The sequence below is a fragment of the Equus asinus genome, chromosome X, assembly GCF_041296235.1.
Source record: "Equus asinus isolate D_3611 breed Donkey chromosome X, EquAss-T2T_v2, whole genome shotgun sequence".
Taxonomy (NCBI): domain Eukaryota; kingdom Metazoa; phylum Chordata; class Mammalia; order Perissodactyla; family Equidae; genus Equus; species Equus asinus.
Genome location: NC_091820.1, coordinates 103,802,448 through 103,825,157, shown reverse-complemented (window position 1 = coordinate 103,825,157; position 22,710 = coordinate 103,802,448). Strand labels below are relative to the sequence as shown.

The 22,710-nt window shown below is 41.6% G+C and overlaps 1 protein-coding gene across 4 annotated transcripts in view; it reads right to left on the bottom strand.

The window, feature by feature from the left end:
- PAK3 (p21 (RAC1) activated kinase 3) overlaps positions 1–22,710 on the bottom strand; it is a 250,474-nt gene that overhangs the window by 199,651 nt on the left and 28,113 nt on the right. For 3 of the 4 annotated variants that reach the window (XM_044763450.2, XM_070502415.1, XM_070502417.1), the window contains exon 2: positions 6,316–6,411. The gene's annotated coding sequence lies outside the window, so the exon portion shown is untranslated. Of the gene's footprint in view, positions 1–6,315; positions 6,412–11,774; positions 11,873–22,710 lie in introns of those variants that run through there. The other variant, XM_070502414.1, reaches the window with a different exon arrangement.

The window sequence follows — 22,710 nt, the reverse complement described above, 5'->3', positions numbered from 1 at the left end:
TCTGATTTAATCTTTTTAAAGAGCACATTGATGCTATAATAGGGAACCAAGTAGAGTGTGATTCTATAGGGAGACAGAACTGGGCTTGAATCTCAACTCTTTCCTTTCATAGCTTGAATCTCTTCTGTTTAATGGAGACAATTATATTATCCACCTCACAGGGCTGCAGTAAGGAGTTTAGCCCAGTACCTGTCCCATAGTAGGTGCTCAGTATATGTTAGCTGCAATTATTATTATTATTGTTGTTGTCGTTGTTGTTGTTGTTAGTAGTAGTAGTAACAGTGTCAGTAGTTATAGTATTTAGTGTTATAGTCACAACTTTGAGAAAATACACAGGATGTGGTCCAGACCAGGTATTAGGTCAATGCTGGTTGAAACAAACTTTTTGGACTCCTAAGGGCTGACAGAATGGTGGAGTCTCTGGGTGCAAGGTGAGGGGATGGAAAAGGTCTGTCTGGGGTTGCTGCCAACTAAGCATGGGGGTTTCCCTGTCCCTTCTCCCACGCCCAAGAAGTGCTCTAGCTGCTGGCTGTGTCCTTGCACAGAGCTATGTCCAGGCACAGAGTGAGACGACAGGGAAGGCATGGAAAAAGAGAAGCAGTCTTTCCTCACCCTTTGTGTCACTTCTCAGAGTCCCAAAGGGTTCATTCATCCAAAAGTTGCTGAGTGCCTCCTATGTGCTAGTCTGGTGCTGGGCCATGCCATCCTTCCAGCAATAGCTGAGTCACAGGCACCATGGGAGAGCCCCACTGGGCCAACCTATCACCTTACAATGTGGGGCTTGTGCAATGCAGCAAATGAGATGAGGCAGGTGCCGAGGATTCCAGCCACTGCATGGGCATGGGCTGCTTCTTCTTGGACTCTGGTTTAGTTTTCCTTGGCCTGAGCTACAGGAGGTTATTAATTACCCTCCAGCCAGCAGGGGCAGGCTGGGATGCCAGTGTGGCACGTGTCTCACCCGTGCCCTGCACTGCAGACACACCATACCCAGAGAGTGTCAATGATGCAAAGGGATTTCTCTTTTGGTGCACTCCTGAGCTCTGCAGGCTTGTCTGGCTACACCCAGTTCTTACGGTCCCCAAACCTGTCTGATTCCTGGAACAGACAACTACAGAGACATAGCATGCCCACTTGACAAAGGGAGTTGTGCCATGCCAACCCATACTTAGGCTGTCTGGTCCTGGGGTATGCTTGGTGTGCCAGGAGTGTGGCAGGAATGACTGGAACTAAAGCCACAGTGATACCCAATTCACCTGCCACTTTATCCAGCTATTATTTCTTACTCAACTCTTTGATGTCTGCTTTCATTTATTCCTTCATTTATTTGATCATTCATTTATTCAACAACATTTATCGAGTACCTACTCTGTGCTACACACTGTGGAAGGTACTGGGGATACACAAGACAAAGTCCCTGCCCTCAAGGAGCTTACATTCTAACGTGGGGGACTGGATCACTTTCATCAGAATATCATTTCTCCCTTCAAAAAATTAATAAAACCCTCTCTCAACTCCAATTTTCCCTCAGATACTGCTACTGCCCCATTGCTCAGCTACTCTTTGTACTAAAACCGTGAGGCAATTGTTTATACTCCTTGTCTCTAAATTCTCTCCTTCCATTCCCTCTTGAACTCTAATCCCTGTTCTGATCAAGATCACTGGTGATCTACACGTTACAAAATCCAGTGGTCTTTTCTCTGTTCTCATCTTCCTTGAGATCTCTGCAGTGTTTGACTTAAATGACCACTCTCTCTTCCTTTAATCACTTTCTTCTCTGGACTTCCAGGAAACCACATTCTATAGATTTTCTTCTTCCACTCTGGCTGTGTCTTCTCAATCCCCTTTGCTTATTGCTCTTCACCTCAACCTCTAGACTTTGGAGTGCTTTAGCTCTCAGTCCATGGACATCTTCTCTTTTCTACCTGAACTTACTCTCTAGGTGATTTCATCCAGTCTCATGGCTCCCAAAGATCTACTTCCTGGACAGACCTCTCCTGTGAACTCCAGGTTTATATATCCACCTTTCTACTTGACATCTCCGGTTGAACGTCTAATAGGCACTTCAAACTTATCAAGTTCAAAACTAAGCCCTTGATATTTCTCCCTAAAATTTACTCTTCCCACAGTCCTTTCTATCTCAGTTAAATGGCAACTCCATTCTTCTAGATGCTGGGCAGGCCAAAAATCATGATGTCATCCTTGACTGTGTTTTGTCTCATACTCAACATACAGTCTGTCTGCAAATCCTGTATATTCTATCTCTCAAAGTACATACAGACTTTGACCATTTCTCATTGGTTCTCATCTCACTGCCTTCTCCAAGCTACCATCATTTCTCACCTGGATTATTGCAGTAGCCTCCTAGCTGGTTCTGTTGCTTCCACCCTTTTTCCCCTTCAGTTTATTCTCAACATAGCAGATAGCGTGAGCCTATTAAAATCCGAGTTAGATTATGTTATTCTCTGCTAGAAATTCTTCAATGATACCTCTCTTACTCAGAATAAAAGCCATCGCTCTTACAATAAACTTTAAGGTTCCACATTACCTGGTACCCCCATTGCTTCTCTGAATTTATCTCCTTCCACTCTTCCCTTTGTTCTCAACTCTCCAGCCACATTGGCCCCTTGTTGTTCCTCAAACGCATTAGGTATGATCCAGCCTCAGGGCCTTTGCACTGACTCTTCTCTGCCTTGAATGCTGTACATCCAGATAGCTGCAGATCTAGATCTTTCACGTCCTTCATCTTTTTATTCAAGATTCACCTTCCTGGGCCACTCTATCTAAAACTTTTCTCCCTCTTCCACAAAAAAAAAATTCATATCACCATTTTATGCTTTATTTTTTTCCTTAGCACTTGCCATTATTTAACATACTGTATGTCTTAGTCTGCTCAGTCTACCATAAAAAAAATACCATACAATGGGTAGCTTAAACAACAGAAATTTATTTCTCACAGTTCTAGAGGCTAGAAAGTCCAAGATCAGGTGCCAACAAGGTAGGTTTCATTCTAAGGCCTCTTCTTTTGCCTTGTACGCGGCTACCATCCTGCCGTATGCTTACATGACCTCTTCTTGAGTGAGGGAGTGGGGAGGGGATGAGATAGGAGGAGAGAGAAAGCCTTTTGGTGTCTCTTCTTATAAGGACACTAATCCTATCAGATCAGGGCCCTACCCTGATGACCTCATCTAACCCTAATCAGCTTCCAAAGGCCCCATCTCCGAATACCATCACACTGGGGTTAGGGCCTCAACATATGAATTTCAGGGGAACACAAACATTCAGTCCATAACACTACTATATATATGTACTATACACACACACACACACACATATATATATATAACTATATATTTTACTGATCTTATTTATTGTCTGTATTCCTCACTAGAATGGAAGTTTCATAAAGTTTAGGATGTGTGATTATTGTGTTCACACTTTGAATTTCTGTGTTTTGAGCAGTACCTGGCACATGGTAGGGGCTCAACAAATATTTATTGAATAAAATAAGCAAAATAATTGCAGCTTGTGATAAGTACTAAGAAGGAAATAAACAAGGTGATAGATTAGAACAGAGACTGTCAACCTTGGATACACATTCAAAGGTTTTAAAGATACAGATAACTTGGGCCTCATCTGCAGAGATTCTGATTTACTTGATCTAGAAAGGACCTGGCCGTTGTTGTTGTTATGTGTGTGTGGTTTTTTTAATTCTCTAGGTGATTCTTAATGTAAAGTGAAGACTGAGAACTAATGAGTTTGAGAGTAACAGGGGGGATAGGAACCTGCTTGAGATAGGGTATACAGGAAAGGCCTAAATGAATGATACCATTCTGAGATGGTATTATTTAAGTGGAAACCTGAAGGACAAAAGGAAGCATGGGGAAGTTGGGGTATGGCTGGGAGTCAATTCCTTGTGGAGGGCAGAATCAGAACAAAGGCACTGAAGCAGGAATGAGCTTGGTGTGTTCTCACAACAGAAGGCACATGGCGGTGGTGTAGAGTGGGCAAGGGAAAGCGTAGAGCACGATGAGTTTGGAGAGATACGCAGGGGCCAGATTATGCAGGGCCTCATAGACCGTGGGAAGGAAATTGGGCTTTATACTACATGAGACAGGAGCCATTGGAGGGTTTTGAGGAAGGCAATGATGTGATCTGATTTACTATTTCCTAAAGATTGCTCTTACTGCAGTGTGGATGGCATGCGTAAAAGCAGGGAAACAACTTAGCTGTTGGGGTAGTCTACGAGGGACTTGATGGTGGCCTGAACTAGGCTGGGGCCTAATGTCCCTTTCCATTTAGACAACAGAAGTCTGAGAGTGGTACGCAAATCCATTCTCCTCAGATAAACACACACTCAAGGCCATTGTTTTCTGGAAAACTTTCCAAAGGTAAGGTTCTGTAAACTGCTAATTCTGTGATCAGTGGCTCAGTGGTTAGAATATGTATGCCATGACCCGCCCTAGGGACAAGGCCCAGTTGATCAGTTAATGGGAGAGATGCTTTCTAACTAGAAAACAATACAATGATAAACGGGCTTAGAAAAAGTGATGGCAGCATTCACTCATCCAAATTTTCAACAGCCCCACTAATCCCCAGCACTGTGTTTTTGATGCTTTCTAGGGAAGGGGAGAGAGAGAGAGAGAGAGATCTGTACTCTCGAGGGAGCTTATACATTAAAGGAAGAGATCAAGAAATGGACACAGATAGAAGTAACACAAGAGAGGAAGAGGTAAGTATACAAAAGAAGATATAAATACAACAATTGCTATCATTTATTTAGCACTCAATTTTGCTGAGCTTTGGGTATTTTACATATATTCTCATTTAATCCTCACAACTCTATGGAGTAGGTAATATGATCACCCATGATGATGATGATGATAGTATAGTAGAATAGTAACTAACATCTACTAAGTGCATCATATCAGCCAGGCATTGGGTTAAGTATTTTGAAATATCTTATATAGATATATCCTTCTTCTATATATGAAGATAACTAGGCCCAGAAAGGATAAGTGACATCCAAGATCACAGAGCTGGGTAGGTGCGGCGCTGATATCCAAACACAGGTTTGACTCTCAAGCCCATGCTCTTAAAGTGTTCAGGAAGTTCAGATTAGGCAGCTGCTATTTTGTTCTGGGAGGTGCATGTGTGTAGGGAGGAAGACCCCATGGAGGAGGAAAGGTGTGAAGATGAGGAAGGAAGAGCCTATTCAGGGCTCAGCAAGTAGCCCCACTTGGCAGAGCTGAAGGTATGTGATGGAGAATAGTGGCTCAATGACAAGGCAGTTCTTCTCCTTCTTGCTCCTAATCACTTCACCTATGCCAGCCAGAGCTGAGCTTCCCATGGAGCCTATCACTCAGGGCTTGATCCTGGGGTGCCCTGGTACTCCTAAGGCCCCCGGGCACTCAAAAAGATTTAACTCCACTCCAAGGTAGGACAGGTATAGATTTTCATACTCAAACCATGATGAGTAGGGAGTTGGCAGACTCCTCTTTGGTTCTTCTTTCTGCCATGGAAACAGCCCTTGGGCACTTAGAACATTGATAACAGATCCTAAAAGGAGAGGGAATCCAGAGGAGTCAGCCAACAGCACTCAGCACAACATCTCATCAAGCCAGCAAAGAAAGTTCATCATGCAACACTGCTTGTAACAGCAAAAAATTGCCAATGATCTAAATGTTCATCAACACGGGCTTGATGAGATAAATTAGGAAACTTCCACAGAAAAGAACACTGTTGTTAAAAAGGATGAGGTAAAACTCTATGTTCTGATAAGGAAAGATGTTTCTAAAAGATTGTAAGTGAAAAAAAGCAGGCCACACCCCAGTCTCTGTAGTATGATTCCATTTCCATCACAGATCTGTATTATGTATACACAAAACCGTTAACCACAGCACACAGAATTACAGAGGGACTTTCACTTTCTAATTTGTATATTTGTGTATGGAATTGACCTTTACAACAAGCCAATGTTACTTTTATAATTGGAAAAAACTATAATAGTTTCCATTTTGCAAACAAAACGCTCCATCTTAGATCATCCTTCATCCATCCTGTCTTTTGTAACCACAACATATCTTGGATTTAGCAGTGCACCTGAAATTGTCTCCTATAACTTTCTCATGAATGAACCAGGATAAAACAGCAACATATTAACCAGATTAACACAGTCAAATAGATTGGCAATTGGTTAAAAGATTTTACCCAAAGCATAAGTGACAACTAACGAAAAGGTCTCCAGAGAAAGGCCACGGGGCTTTTCCACTTTTATTAATAGCTTAGATGACACATAAAATGTACTTATGTACTTACCACGTCTGAAGATGACCCACAGCTGGCAGGGATATCAAATTTATTGAAGACCAAAACTGAGATTCAAAATGAGCTCAGATGGGCTGGAATACTGGGCTATAATTAAAAAAAAAAAAAAAAAAAAAGGTGAACTTTATAAGATAAAGAAAACAAATCTTCAATTAAAATTTTAAAAGTCCATTTTGTGAGGCTGGAATAAGGGGAGCATGGCTCAGCAGCAGCTCACATAAACACAAACGAACACCAAAAAAGATCTAGGAGTTTGAGTTGACCTACAGGATAATTTGAGTCAACAGTTTAACGTAGCTAAAGTATTTAGCCGCTAAAAACGGAGCACAATTGTAGGTTGTATTAATCAAAGTACAGTTTCTAAATCTCAGAATATAATCGTCACACTTCAGTCTCTGTTGTGCCTTCCTGGAGTGTCCTGTTCAATTCCAGGCACCACATTTTAAGAGTCACTGAGAAAGTGGAGCACCTCCAGAGCAGGGTCAGAGATTGACAGAGGGGTTGGAAACTATCCCATAAAAGGAGTGGCTCTCGAAGGGACCAGACATGGGACCTGAAAAAGAGAACCATCGGGTCATATATAGGATACCTACCTGCTTTCAGATCTCAAAACTGTTTTCCTATGGAAGGTATGCACTTATGTCTGGGGTGCTCAGGTGACAGAACTAGGAATACTGCCACCCAGTGGTGGCAAGGAGGCAGATTTTCAATAAACCTGTCAAAAGGCTCTCTGACCTTGAGACAGTCCTGCAAGAAGCTGAGCAGGCTGGTGAGGCAGTGAGTGTTTTGAAGTCAAGCCTGGCTGCACAGATGCCCAGTGGCAGAATTACATTAACTGGGTTCCTTTCAGCTCTAAGAGATTACATCTATTTCCCCTATTCTCCGTGTCTTCCTCTGGTCCAATGAGCCCTCTCTCTGCAGCGTACAGAGTGCTAAGGACAGCTCTGCAGGAACTGCTGGGGCTGCCCTCTCTTGTTTATAATTGTCCAAGGCCTATGGGGGCAAAACCTACTGCTTATAGAAGGGCCAAATGGCTGATATAAGTCAGATGTTGTCCCTCCCTGGACAAAATCCTCCTTCAGCTTTCCATCTCCCTGGAAATGGCAGTCATGACAATGGCCTACAAAGCCCAAATCAGCTGCCCCTGTGACCTATCTGACCTCCTCTCCTATTACCCTTCCCCTTGTTCACTCCACTCCTGCTACAAGGGCTTCTTGGCTATTTCTTAAATTCCAGGCATGCTCCTAACTCAGGGACTTTGCTCTTACTGTTCTCTCTGCCTGGAATGCTCTTCCCTGACATACTTGCATGGCCCGCTCCCTCACTTCCTTCAGGGCTGGACTCAAAGATCACCTTCCCAGTGAGGTTTTCCCTGAGCACCCTCTTTCTGGGCCTCACAGGCTTCTCTCCACCACCACCCCACTCCTCACCATTTCCGAACTCCTTGTCAGCTCATCTTAAGGTTTTTCCCCATAGTACTTAATACTGTGTAACATAATATTTTATACTTTTATTTTGTTTTCCTATCTCCCTCTACTGGGCTATAAAAGCAGAAACCATGCCTGTCCTCTTGTTTGTTGAATCTCAGTGCCTGGAACATTGGCTGGCACATAGTTGATCCTCAGCAAGTGTTTAATGAAATGGTTACTGCAACCTAAATCCACGCTATCTTCTGCAGTCTTGATTTTCTCAACAAAAGACATTTCAGACTTAAGAATGAGATCTCAAGATGATAAGGAGTCTTAGTAGTAGTAAAATTTGGGGTGATTTTGTTTATGCTTCTCAATTTCCCCAATTTTTTGTTATTCAGTCATATTACATTAATGATTACCTGGCCATACTAATTGTAGTCGTAACATGTATTGAGTGCTTACCATGTGCCAGACATTGTGATAAGTACTTTACTTGGATTACGTCATGTAAGCCTCACGATAGCTTCAGTTGGCACTAGCATTATTACCATTTTAAGGACCAGGAAAATGAGAAACAGAGAGGTTACATGACTTGCCCAAGGTAATGTAACTAGTATCAGGCAGATTCTAAAGTCCATGCTATTACCCCCTGACTCAATGTAAGCTGAAAATTGATGACGATGATAATGACAGCTAACATTACTTTAGTACTATCATGTATCAGGCACTGTGCTAAATGTTTAAAACACATCACCTCCTTTAATGCTCAGAACAGCCCTATGAGGTGGGAGCCACTACTATGAGCGTTTTACTGTCCTAGGCCCTCCTGTACCATAATCAGCCGTGCCCACTGTCCCACTTGGACTCTGCTCTGGCGTCATCGGAAGCATGCTTTGATTCTTTCTTTTGTGTTCCAGCCAAGTGGAGAAGCGATCATCTGCCAACCACTACTTAAACCTGCCACTCCATGTAGATTAGGCCTCCAACAAACATGATTTCAGTCCCCACTTGTTCTGTTGTCCCTGTCTAGAATGTCCTTCTTCTTCCTTCTGCCAACCCACTCTTACCAATTTTTTCCCAAAGTGCAACTCAACTGCAACTCCATCCGAGAACCCCTCCATGGTTAGCCCTTTCGGCCACGATCTCTCTCATCGTACAGTCTAAACATTTCATGCAACGATGTCATCTCTGGCTTTGCAGCGCTGGCTCTCTTTCCACTCATATATGTCCCTTCTTCTCAGTTAGACTATAGCTCATGAAGGCAGCCTGGCCTTGGCATGCCCTGAATAAATGGTACACTAGATTACACAGAGTAGGTGCTCAATAATTATTTTTCTAATTTCATAATGATACTATACTCTCATAGTTGTACAATTTTCTCTTTTCAAAGCGCTTTCATACATATTATTTCACTTTTGCCTCACAGCAGCTCTGAGAGAGAAGAAAGGCAGGTCTTATTTTTCTCATTTTTACAGTTAAGGAAATTGAGGGCCAGGGAGGTTAAATTGTCTCAGGTCACACATCTGAGAATTGAGCCCAGCCCCCTGGACTTTGAGCCCAGATTCTTTGCACTACACCACACTGATTCTACCAGAAGGCACTGCTAGCTGGCAGCAATGCTAATAACATTCCTATAAAGACCTTGTCCTGATTCTATCACTGGAGCAAAAGCAATAAAGAGCACCAAGAGGCAATATCCACGGTTGAGATTGGGAAGGCAGGTAAATTCATACACTCTGTGGTGAGAAGTGACTGGCGCTTATCAGATGCGTGGTGATGACTCTGTTATATTCTTTGTGAGGAAGGCACAGGGGACTGACCTGAATGCTGTCCTCTACACAGGGCAGATTAGCTCAACCCTCAGCAGAAGAGAGGCAGCCTAGCAGGCAGCAGGATGAAGTGAGAGAGCAGTAGGAGGCAAGAAACTCGGGTTGAAGATCCAGTTCTGCTACAAGCTAGCTGTGTGACCGGGGAAGGCACCTAACCTCTCTGAGACTGCTCTTCCTCACTAGAAGACATCAATTCACAAGGCCTTTCACAGCCCCAACATTCCACAAACATATGACAGAGGTCTCAAATTGGTAATCCACGGGCCAAATCTGGGCCACCAACATCTTTTCTTTGGCCCACATAGTGTTTAACATTTCTTTGAACTGGTAACCAACATTTAAAAATCAGGAGATTTTACATTAATATTCCAATTTCCAAGCTCTCTAGATAAATCGGATGATCTAGCAACATTCAAAAATTGGAAGACTTCACATAAAATTCGATTTCAAATCTTCCTAGAAAAAAGATCTGGACACATGGGGTTATTTTTCTCATTTGTCTATTATTTACCAGACAGTGTATTAGGTTGTGATAAGCACCATAGAGAAAATATAAAGGTAGGAGATGAGGAGTTCTGAAGTGCTAGGGATGGGGGGATCCTGCAAGGCCTACAGTTTACAGGGAATGGTCTGAGAAGGCCTTGCTGACAAGGTGACCACATTCTCACAGGACCACAATGGACTGGAGCCCAGGTGTGGCTGCTCCTTTCAGACAGAGCCTGTGGGTGAAAGGTTTCGGGGTGCTAATATCGTCAACCTACCAAGTAGGGAGTAAAAAGACACTGATGTCAGTTGATGTGAATTGAAATAGAGTTTTAAGTTTATTATTTGATTTCACAAGGGCAACAAAAGAGTTTCGAATGGTAAAATAAATATCAAAGTCCGGGAGAAGGATAAAGATGAAGTATACAGTACAAAGCGCTCACTAACCAAGAGCAACTCGACACCCCAATAAACCCAGATGCATTTTCTGTCTGACGCAGTCAATGCAATTAGCCTGATACCTGTAGCAATACCCTGCACTTGCCCTTACATCTCAGGCCAGGGCCATTACATGGTATTAGAACTCATTCTAATTAGAGAACAACCAACTCTGTCGACACAAGCGTAGCATGGGAGAGAGGGGGAGAGAGGAGAAATGCATCCTACTCCATTCTCTTGCTGGTCATCTCTTGTCTGGGCTGGGACTTGGCAGATTATTTCTCTGGATACTAGTGTCTCCAAATGGAAGGTAGTCTTCCCTAGTGTATTTCAAACATTTTTGACCATGATCTACACCAAAAAATACATATGACATTCATATAGCATACAGAGCACATATTACTGAATTACATATATATGTATACAACAAATATTTTACGAAGCAATACCTACCCTGTGTGCAATATACATTGTTTCTTCCTATTCCATTCCTTTTGTTTTGTTTTATTTTTTAATGCTCGTCACTACCCACTAAATTGATTTCCTGAGCAGTAGGTAATAACTGGCAGCTTGAAAAACAATGCTCTAGACCAATGGTTCCCAAATCTGGCCCCACATAAAGTCCCTTGGAGTCCTTGTAAAACACATATTCTTGGGCTCCATTCCAAACCTATGGAATCAGAATTTCTCTGGGGTGAAGGCAGCAATCTATATTTTTTACCAAGAACTAGCCATGCACTGGCACTAAGGAATCACAGTTCTCCTCAGCACACAAAAGCAAATAGTGTCAATAATTATTATTATCCAATGGCTACTTCATGCCAGTGCTGCTGGTGTAAGAGCTTTCCTTTCATTATCTCACTTAAATCCTCACAGCAACCCCACTTTATAGATGAGGAAACTGAGGCTCAGAAATGTTGAATAAGCTGCTGAAAAACATACACAGAGGGGTTAAGGAAGTGGTGGGGCTGTGACTCATGAGGGGTCTGTTCCTGCCCTTGCTGACCCCTCCCATCCCCTCCCCTCTGTAGTTCCAGAGACCTTGGACCAGTCCTGGAATATTCTATACTGATTCAATTTCTGGGTCATACACCAAGATGGTCCTACCACCAGAGGCCAGGAGCAGACATAAAACAACAACAATAATATTTGCACTTTATAATGTAGAGTTTTACTGTTTCCAAAGCATATGTGTATCTGTTTTCTCCACATTTATACCTTTCAGCTATCCTGTGAGGCAGGAGAGGCAGATAACAAACCAGAGATGCAAAGAGGGCGAGTGACTTACCCAAAGTCTCCCGGCCAGTTCACAGCCAAGCTGCACGACTCTCACTCCCTCCAGCAGGGTCTACTACCGCACTTGTACTGGCTTTCTCCAGAGTTCCCAGCTCCACCCCATTTCAAGTCTATCTCCCTTTAAGGCAGAAGAGGAAGAGATAGCTTGCTTTCTGCCTCCCTCCCTACATGATTTACCATCAAGTTCTGAAATGAGCACACTTTATATACACACTGCCTGAGGGACAGTTTGCCCCGAACCTCCTCCACAGGGCTGGGCTGAGGACTGGCTGCATTTCTATTTTTGCCATGCAATTTGTAAAAAAGCTCTGCACTGTGCTTCAAAGAAAAATAATGGATTCCATGATGAAAGGAAGAGGCCCCATCCCTCCCACTGAGGTTAAATGCCACCAGCCACTAGCGAAGCAGCGTTTGGAAGTTTCTGCCAAGCAAAATGTTGAGAGCCCACAGAAAACCGAGGAGGTGGATTGGGCCGATCTGTGCAATGGCAGGAAGGGGCTGGAGGGATGAATGACCCCCATTTATCCTCCTGGGCTGAAGCCCTCCCCCTGTTGAGAACATCCCTTCTGTTTCGGCCACAGAGAGGGGTGTTGTTTGCAATGTGTACATATTTATGTGACAAATGACTAGCTATTTATCAAATACTGTATCGATTCTAACATTTTTCTTCACCCCTACCCCTTCACAATGCAGGTCTTTCTGTCTCTCCCCTTAATAGTGCCTGAGGAAAATCTACCACACACACACACACACGCGCGCACACGCACACACGCTTGGTGAAAATAAAAGCAAGACACCCTTCTCTTGGCCTCAGTCTCATCATCTATAAAGTAAATGGGTTGAACCAAATGGTCTGTTAGATCTTTTCCCTGGTTCTAGGATTCTGATAAAATATATGGGGAGGGGCCAGCCCGGTGGTTAAGTGTGCATGTTCTGCCTGGCGGCCCAGGGTTCACCGGTTTGGATCCCTGGTGCGGACATGGCACTGCTTGGCAAGCCATGCTGTGGTAGGCGTCCCACATATAAAGTAGAGGAAGATGGGCACGGATGTTAGCTCAGGGCCAGTCTTCCTCAGCAATAAGAGGAGAATTGGCAGCAGATGTTAGCTCAGGGCTAATCTTCCTCAAAAAAAAAAAAAATATATATATATATATACATGGGGAAAGCTCCAAGTATAGCCCACAAATTTGTGATTCTGGCTGTTAGCATGAAGGGGCAAACTGATTTCAAATTGTGTTTTAAACAGTCATCTTTTGTTAAAGAAGGTCAAAAAAGTGGGATAAAGAAAACAACATTTCTATTATACCCATGAGCATGCTAACATCCTAACGATGAGGATTACTCTGCATTTTCCCTCTCTTGCTGTATTTTTCATTCTCTTTATGCATAGCCAGGGCTGCAAACCCTGCCTGGTCAGTTGCCTCTTCCCCTTGATTCTCTTCCCCTAGTCAATTTCTCTTCCCACGTGAAGGTGGTGGGTGCAGTCTAGCCCTGTAATAGCTGAGGTTTCAGCCCTATAGAGCTTCAAGCTAATGCCATTCTCACCTCAGTGGAAGCACTCCACTTGACGTCAGAAAAATTGGAAGAGGTGTTAAATTTGCTTTGTGACTGCAACTCCCTTTTAGTTTGGTGAGCTTGACCTAGAATTTGATGGTTTTATAGATTTCAATATCTAGAAAGTACAAAATATCTCAGCTTTTTCATTTACATTGTCAATCACTGAAGTGGCTCCTTCCCCATGGGGACACTAACTAGATCTGCACTCGCTGCTGCTTGCCAACATAGCACGTGCCCCTCTCCCACCTGCTTCCTAGGGCTGGGTTCAAGACAATGAGATTGCGCACAGGGGAAACATTCCCAGGGCATTTCAAAAAAGAAACCAGAGGACATGAGAGTATTCTCACTCCTCCGCAGTACAGCAGAGATTCAAGTCAAACTGCTTGCGTTTGAATCCAAGTTACTGAATCTCCAGGTCTCTGTTTGCTCATCATCAAATGGGAATAATGCTAGACTATACCTCATAAGGCTACTGGGCAGATGAAATGAACAAAGTGCCTAGAACAATGCTAATATCTCAGTAACTGCTGGTTATGCTGATTATTATTCCTCCTGGCCAAATTGGTTTTCACCTTTCTGATATTTAACAGTCCACATTTTCTGTCCATCTCAATTCACCAGAGGATCTGAATGTGCACTAGAGATGGGGCTGAACCGAGGTTGGTCTTAGAGCCATTCGGGTGGGTCGAAATTGGCCATTTTCCTGTTCATGTATTTATTCACTCAACAAATATTTACTGACCACCTATTATGTGGCAGGCACTGCACTAGGTGATGAAGACACAATAGTGAACAAGACAAAGTCCCTGCTTAATAGAGTTAACGCTCTAGAAGGGGCTGAGGGGTTACAAATAGACAAGAAATATAATGAATGAGACGGGAATGAGCTTATGCGCTCCAGGGACAGAAAGTCAGAGTGGCTGGGGTTGGGTGCGGGGCACGAGAGAGGGTGTTATGACATGTGGCTGCAGAGGAAGGCAGGGGCCAGATCATTCAAGATTTGTGGACCACGTAAGGAGTTTTGTCTTCATCCTAAGAATACTGGGCAATAACAAAAGGTCTTAAGCAAAGGATCAATATACTCCAATGTTTGTTAAAGTTCTTGCTCACAATTATATGGAGTTGTTAGGGGCAGGGCTACCACTCTCTGATGCAATGTCTTTGTATGACTTCCAAATAGATGCCCCTTCCTCAAGTTAAAAACAATAAAAAGTTTGGTTAGTCTCCACCCCCACACACACAGGGTATTTTTTTCTTTCTTTTCTTTTCTTTTTTTTTGGTGAGGAAGTTTGGCTCTGAGTTAACATCTGTTGCCAATCTTCTTCTTTTTGCTTGAGGAAGAGTTGCTGAGCTAACATCTGTGCCAATCCTCCTCTATTTTGTACGTGGGACACCGCAACAGCATGGCTTAATGAGCGGTGTGTAGCTCTGCACCTGGGATCTGAATCTGAGAACCCCGGGCTGCCGAGGTGGAGTATGCAAACTTAACCACTACACCGGGCCAGCCCCAAGGTTAGTCTTTTAATGAGCAACCTAAACAACTTTAAGTCCTGCCCAAGGGAGTTGGCCAGAGTCCTAGCAGGCAGCAGCCTTGGCTTTGTGCACCCACATTCTTCTCATTTATGCATTTCTTGTCCCTGGAGTATGTGTACCATCAACAGTACTTTGTACTCCACTGTTCTACCACCCCCACCCCAGACAAGGCAGCTGTAGGTAGGAGGGATGGGACTTTAGACTGTGCAAGCAATGGGTAGTGAGGGAGAGAAGTGACCTCAGGGAACGCCCAGGGCTTGGGCGGGACAGAACCCACTTAAGTATGCCACTGAATGTTTGTGTTTATGTGTGTGTGTATTTCTGTATGTGTGCTCTCTAGAGTCTGCACAGGACCATGTATACCGGTACAGGTTTATGGAGGAGCAGGCTCTCTTCCTCTGCTTGACTTGGAGCCAAGAAGCCCAGAATGTCTGCCCCCATCTGCACATTCTTATGTAACTTAGTTCTTGCCTATGACAAAAAATGGCACACCCATAGCTATGGTGCCCTTGTGTAGTACACAACCTGAACATCCATGCATGGCAGCCCTGGCAGAAAGAGTCAAAGCAAGTAGACAAGACTATTTGGGGGCTGTTGCAGTGGTTCAGGAGAGAGATGATGGTGGCTCACCCAAGGTCATAGCTGAGGAGGTAGTGAGAAGTAGGCAAATTCAGGATATATTTTGAAGGTAGATCAACAGGATTTGCTGACAGCTAGGATGTGATGTGTAAGGGAGTGAGAGGACCTCAGGATAATGACTAGGAGTTTGACTTAAGCAACCAGCTAAGTGGTAGTGCCATTTACTAAGTGGGGTTGACAGGAAGAAGAATATTGTAGGAGAAAAATCACACATCCTGCTTTGGGCAGTTTGCATCAACTCCAGCTGCCCACAGAAGCAGCAGATCTATCCGTCACTGTATCTTAAGCTCCTTCCCACTGAGGATCTCAAAGCACAAGCGGCCTCTGGAAAATTGGTAATCCCTGATACTGATCTTGGCCTCAGCAGGTTTCCTTCTGTGCCTCCTTTGGCCTGGGCTGAAATAATGATTTCAGTTTGTTCCTACCAGTTTCTCAAGATTCCTCATTTATTTACAAGATCCTGATACCTCTCAATCAATCTCTCCCTCTCTCTCTTTCACACACACACACACACATATACACACTTACCATTTCCATATGTCCCTTTCTGAGACTGCTTTTTGTTAAAACCCAAAAGCTTCCTCTTTGGGGAGTATGCCTTCATTCAAGGACAGGGATTTTTCACCAGCTGCTGCCAAGCAGCCCAGAGCTCCACCACTTCACCCAAACCCTCTCCCCAGTACAGGAAAAAGGTACTTGGAACATGGAGCACAGCCAAGTGAGCTGAGAAAATGAGCCAAGCGCTGAGAAATTAAAGAAAGTAGTGCTGACTAGGCGGGGGAAAAAGGATTAATCAGGAAATCTTGAGGTCATTGTGATCTCGTTGATTACATTAACATCTAGTAACAGAAGACTACAGACTGATTAGTGCTACAGCCGGGGGAGGAAATTAAGCTAGAGGTGTAGTGCCCAGAGCTGCATCATCCATAGGGAGAATCAGCGCCAGCAGGTAAAGCCAGATCTCCTCATTCCTGGACCCGGCACATTCTCTGAGAACTCATTTCCTCCCCAGATATGTATCAGGCAACCTAGGCACCAAACACCTTTCATAAATATAAATTGTCCCCTTGTATACTATACCCACCCCTCACGTACACCATGCTATCCCCTTCCTCCAAATATCCCTTCCTTGGATGGCCTAGGGAAGGCTTCTGAGGAATGAATCACTCCTGGTGATCCCAGTAAGTCTTTGGAGCCTGCCCTTGCTCCATCAGCCCTAGCTCTGACTCTCACTTCCTGGACCTCCTTGTGCCTTCCTCTTAGTTTGCCCATATTGCCAGAAGAGGACAGGAGTCTACCTTTTTCAGCGACAGGTTGTGGACCTGCCTTCCATAAGCAAAAGATGCCATGCCATGGTAGTCTTGCCTCATTCCAGCCGGAAAACATAGTGAACTGAACTGCATGGGGCCTTTTAGGAGAAGGCTATCTAAATGCAGACAAACACATGAAAGGGAATATCAATCAATCATAGTTCCAACCAACAATCATAGCTCTGATTTCTTCAACTCCAACTACGTGCCAAGCTATGGGCTAAGTGCTTTATAAAGGCTATCTTGTCCAATACTTGTAGCAAGGCGGTTATGATTAGTATCACCACTTCATAGCTGAAAAAACTGAGGCTCAGAGACATTCTGGGACTTGTTTGAGGTCACACAGCTAGAAATGAGCAAAGCTAGGATTTTAAACCTGGACCTGTCTGATTTCAGAGCAAGTTCTCCTAACCAGCTGAGTATGCAGTGGTGGACGCAGAAACATCCCTCTATTTTCAGCCTCTTTCTTCCCTTTACAACGGATGCTCCAAAGATCTCCAAAACCATTGTGATAACTTACAAACCTCTGGCTCCAGCTTTGACCTCTCTATTCGGCTTCAATCCTTAACCAACTCCTTTCTACTGGATGGTTCCTTTCCACTCACGTCCCCTGTTCACTCAAACTTAACATACCTAAGACTTATTTTTTCTCCCAACCAGCTCTCCCTCTAGATTTGCCTCTTTCTGTCAGTATTATTCCAGTTTCCAGGCTCCTAACTTCAGAACCATCCACAGCTCTTCTCTCTCTGACCACATCTACTCAGACACCAAATTGTGGTGATTTTCTCTCCATAACATCTCTTGAATCTACTCTTTCTTCCATTCCAATTGCTTCTAAAATACCTTTTGCCTCACTTAAAAAAAAAACCCACAAATTTACTATCTCACAGTTCCCATGGTTCAGAAGTCCAGGCATGGTATGCCTGAATCTTCCACACTGAGCCTCACCAGGCTGAAATCAAGGTGTCAGCTAGGGTTGTGATTCTCATCTGAAGCTCTATTAATATAAAGTATAAAAGTATAGTGTAAAGAATTTCCGGGGGCCGGCCCGGTGGCACGGCAGTTAAGTGTGCACATTCCGCTTTGGCGGCCCAGGGTTCACCAGTTCGGATCCTGGGTGCGAACATGGCACCGCTTGGCACACCATGCTGTGGTAGGCATCCCACATATAAAGTAGAGGAAGATGGGCACGACTGCTAGCTCAGAGCCAGCCTTCCTCAGCAAAATGAGGAGGATTGGCAGGAGATGTTAGCTCAGGGCTAATCTTCCTCAAACAAACAAACAAACAAACAAATAATAAAGATTTTAAAAAATAAATAAATAAATTAGTATAGATGGAATACCATTAATAAATGAAGAGAGCTAAAAAACAAATTTCCATATACTCTTCACTCAGATTCCCCAAATGTTAACATTTTACATTTGTTTCATCCTTTTCTCTTTTTCTGTACATTATGTGTATATACACACACTATTTTTTTCTGAACTATTTGAGAGTAAGTTGCAGACATCATACTCCTTTATCTTTAAATAATTCAGCATATATTTCCTTTAAAAAGAGGGCATTCTCTTACACAGCCATAGTATAGTTCATAAAATCAGGAAATATTTATTGATATAACACTATCATCTAATCAAAGACTTGTTTCAAATTTCACCAATTATCCCAAAAACATCTTTTAGAACGAGAACAATTTTCTGGTATGGGACTCAAACATGGATTAATCCTTAAGTTTTGTTATCATGTCTCTTTAGTCTCCTTTATTTGGAAACAGTTCCTCAGTTTTTCTTGTCTTTCGTGACCTTGAAATTTTTTAAGAAAATAGCTTCTGATTTTTGATATTTTACCTTGCAGTGGACAGAAGAGCAGAATATTCCATGACTTCTCAACTATAGAATCATAGAATAAATACAGAAGGAACCTGAAAAGGATCTACTCCACTGGGTCTCAAACTCTTTTCATGCACGCCTCAAAATTTTGGCCATATCATTTACCCCACAGTTTTCTTTAAATTAGTTTACTTTTTAAACTTAACTACTGTGGTGGGCAAAATTCTAAATATGACCTCCAATGACCCTTGCTCTTGGATAATTCCCTCCCCTCTGAATGTGGGTGAAACTTATCAAAATGATGAGAAATCACTCCAATGATTATATTACATTATATGGCAAAATGGAGATTATCTGAGTGGGCCTAATCTAATTACATGAACCCTTTAATAGCAGAGTTTCTCTGGCTAGTAAGCAGAAGAGAAAGTCAGAGAGATTTGAAGCCTGAGAAGAATTTGACATGCCAGGTTGCCAGGTCGCTGGCTTTGAAGATTGAGGGGCCACAAAAGGAGGAATGTAGGTGGCCTCTAGGAGCAGAGAGTGACCCCTGGCTGACAACCAGCAAGAAAATGTGAACTTCAGACATATACCCCCCAGGAACTGAATTCTGCCAAAAACCTGAAGAAACTCAGAAGAAATTTGTCCAAGAACCTCCAGATAAGAGCCCAGCCCAGCTGACACCTTGAAGAGAAAATCCTGTCAAGTCTATCAGGATTTCTCACCTACAGAACAGAATGAAAATGAAAATACAACAGGCTACATTGAAAATCCAACATATCAACAGGCTACATGAGAAAAATGATATGATCATGTCAACTGATGCAAGAAAGCATTTGACAAAATCCAGCACCCTTTCATGATAAAAACCTTCCAGAAAACTAGGAATAGAGAAGAACTTCCTCAACTTGATAAAGAACATCTGCAAAAACAACAACAACAAAAATAAGCAAACAAGACCCCACAGCTAGAAAATTAAACCAAGCAATATCTAAAAAGGATTATACACCATGACCAATTGGGATTTATTCCAAGAGTGCAGAGTTGGCTTAACATCCAAAAATCAATTAATGTAATATACTACTTCAGTAAAATAAAGGACAAAAACCACATGTTCATCTCAATAGACACAGAAAAAAGCATTTGACAAAATTTGATACCCCTTCATCATAAAACACTCAACAAACTATAAATAGAAAGGAATTTTCTCAACCTAGTAAAGAGCATCTATGAAAAACCCACAGCTAACATCATACTAATGGTGAAAGACTAAAAGCTTTCCCCCTAAGATTAGGAACAAGACAAGGAGGTCCACCTTTGCCGTTTCTATTCAACATTGTACTGGAGGGTCTAGTCAGGGCATTTAGGCAAGAAAATGAAATAAAAGGCATTCCATTCCAATTGGAAAGGAAGAAGTAAAAATATACCTAATCACAGATGATATAATCTGTATCTAGAAAATGGTAAAGAATCCACTAAAAACCAATTATAACTAATAAACAATTTCTGCAAGGTTGCAAGATATAAGATCAATACGCAAAAATATCAATTTTATTTCTATACAGTAACAATAAGCAAACCAAAAACAAAATTAAGAAACCAATTCTATTTATAATAGAACCAAAAAGAATAAAATAATTAGAATTCAATTTAATAAAATAAGTACAAAACTTATAATCTGGAAAATACAAAACCTTGTTCAAAGAAATTAAAGAAGAACTAAGTAAAAGGAACAAATAAATGGGACCTAACCCTAATAAATGAAAAGACATCCCATGTTTATGGATTGGAAGACTTAATATTGTTCACATGGCAATACTCCCTAAGTTGATCTACAGATTCTACGCAATTCCTATCAAAATCTCAGCTACCTCTTTTGTAGAAATTGACATTCCTACAAACAGATATGGAAACGCAAGGAACCCACAAATAGCCAAAACAATCCTGAAAAGAACAACAAAGCTGGAAAACCAATACTTCTAAACTTCAAAACTTACTACAAAGCTACAGTAATCAAGATAGTGTAGCACTGGCATAAATATATACATATTGAAAAATGAAATAGAACTGAGAGCCCAGAAATAAACCCTCACAATTATGGTCAATTGATTTTTGAGAAGTGTGCCAAGAAAATTCAATGAAGAAAGAATAGTCTTTTCAACAAATGGTATGGGACAACAAACGGCACATGCAAAAGAATGAAGTTGGACTCCTATCTCACGCCATATAAAAAATTAACTCAAATCGATCAAAGACATACATGTAAGAGCTAAAACTATAAAATTCTTAGAAGAAAACAGGCATGAATCTTAGTGGCCTTGGATCAGGCAATCACGTTTTAGATATGACACCAAAAACACAAGCAACTAAAAATTAGATAAGCTGGATATCATTAAAATTAAAAAAAATTTGTACTTCAAAGGACACTATCAAGAAAGTGAAAAGGCAATCCACAGAATGGGAGAAAACACTTTCAAATCACATATCTGATAAAAGACTTGTATCTAGAATATATAAAGAACACTTACTCAATAATAAAAAGACAACTGTGACAGCCAAGAAGTGGAAACAACCCAAATGACCAACGGATGAATGGATAAAGAAAATGTGACATGTGCATACAATGGCATATTTATTCAGCAATGAAAAGAAATGAAGTACTGATACATGCTACAACATGGATGGACCTTGAAAACATTATGCTAAGTGAAAACAGCCAGACACAAAAAGACAATATATTGTATGATTCCATTTATATAAAATGTCCAGAATAGGCAAATTTACAGAGACAGAATGAAGACCAGTGGTTGCTTAGGGCTGGGAGAGATGGGGAATTGGGTAGTGATAGCTAGGGGGTATATGGTTTCTTTGGGGGGTAATGAAAATGTTCTAAGATTGATGGTGGTGATTGATGCAAAGTCCTGTGAATACTAAAAGGCATTGAATTGTATGCTTTAGATGGGTGAATTGTATAGCATTTGGATTATATCTCAATGAGCTGATAAAAAAATAAAGCTACAGCTAACATCATATTTAATGATGGAAGAATGAATACTTTTCCCTTAAGATCTGGAACAGGCAAGGATTTCTATTCTTATCACTGCTATTCAACATAGTACCACCCAGCACAATAAGGCAAGAAAGTAAATAAAAGGCTTACAAATCAGAAAAGAAGAAAGAAAATTGTCTCTATTTTCAGATGACATGATCATCTATGTAGAAAATATCAAAGGATCTATTAAAAATGCTCTTTGATTTAATGATGGATGTTATTAAGGTTGCTGGATACAATATCATTATACAAAAACCAATAGTATTTCTATATGCTAGCAATTAACATGTGAAAACAGAAATTAAAAATACAATACCATTTACAATCATTGGGGGAAAAAAGTACTTAGGGCTAAATCTAACAAAATCTGTACAGGACTTGTATGCTGAAAACTGAAAAAACAATGATGAAAGAAATCAAAGATCTAAATCAATGAATGGACATACTGTGCTCATAGATTGGGAAATTCGACATAGTAAAAATGTCAATTTTCCCAAAATTGATATACACTTTGAATGCAATTCCTATCAAAATTCCAGCAAGATTTTTACAGACTTAGGCAATATTATTCTGCAATATATTTGAAAATACAAATGACTTAGAATAAACAATTTTGTAAAAGAAGGCTAAAGTGAGAGTATTTGCTTTACCCAATATTAAGGCTTACTATACAATTACAGTAATCAAGAGGGTATTGTATTGGCAGAAGGATAGACACAGAAATCAATGGAACAGAAAAGATAACCGAGAAATAGACCCATACAAATATGCCCAACTGATTTTTGACAAAAGAACAAGAACAATTCAATGGAAGAAAGATAGCCTTTTCAACAAATGATAATGGAGCAATTTGACATCCATGGGCAAAAAAAATGAACTTTGTCCTAAACCTCATAACTTATACAAAAATTAGCTCAAAATGGATCATAGATTTAAATGTAAAACTATACATACATATAGCTTTACAAACTATATATAGTTTATAGAAGACTTTCGGGAGAAAATACAGG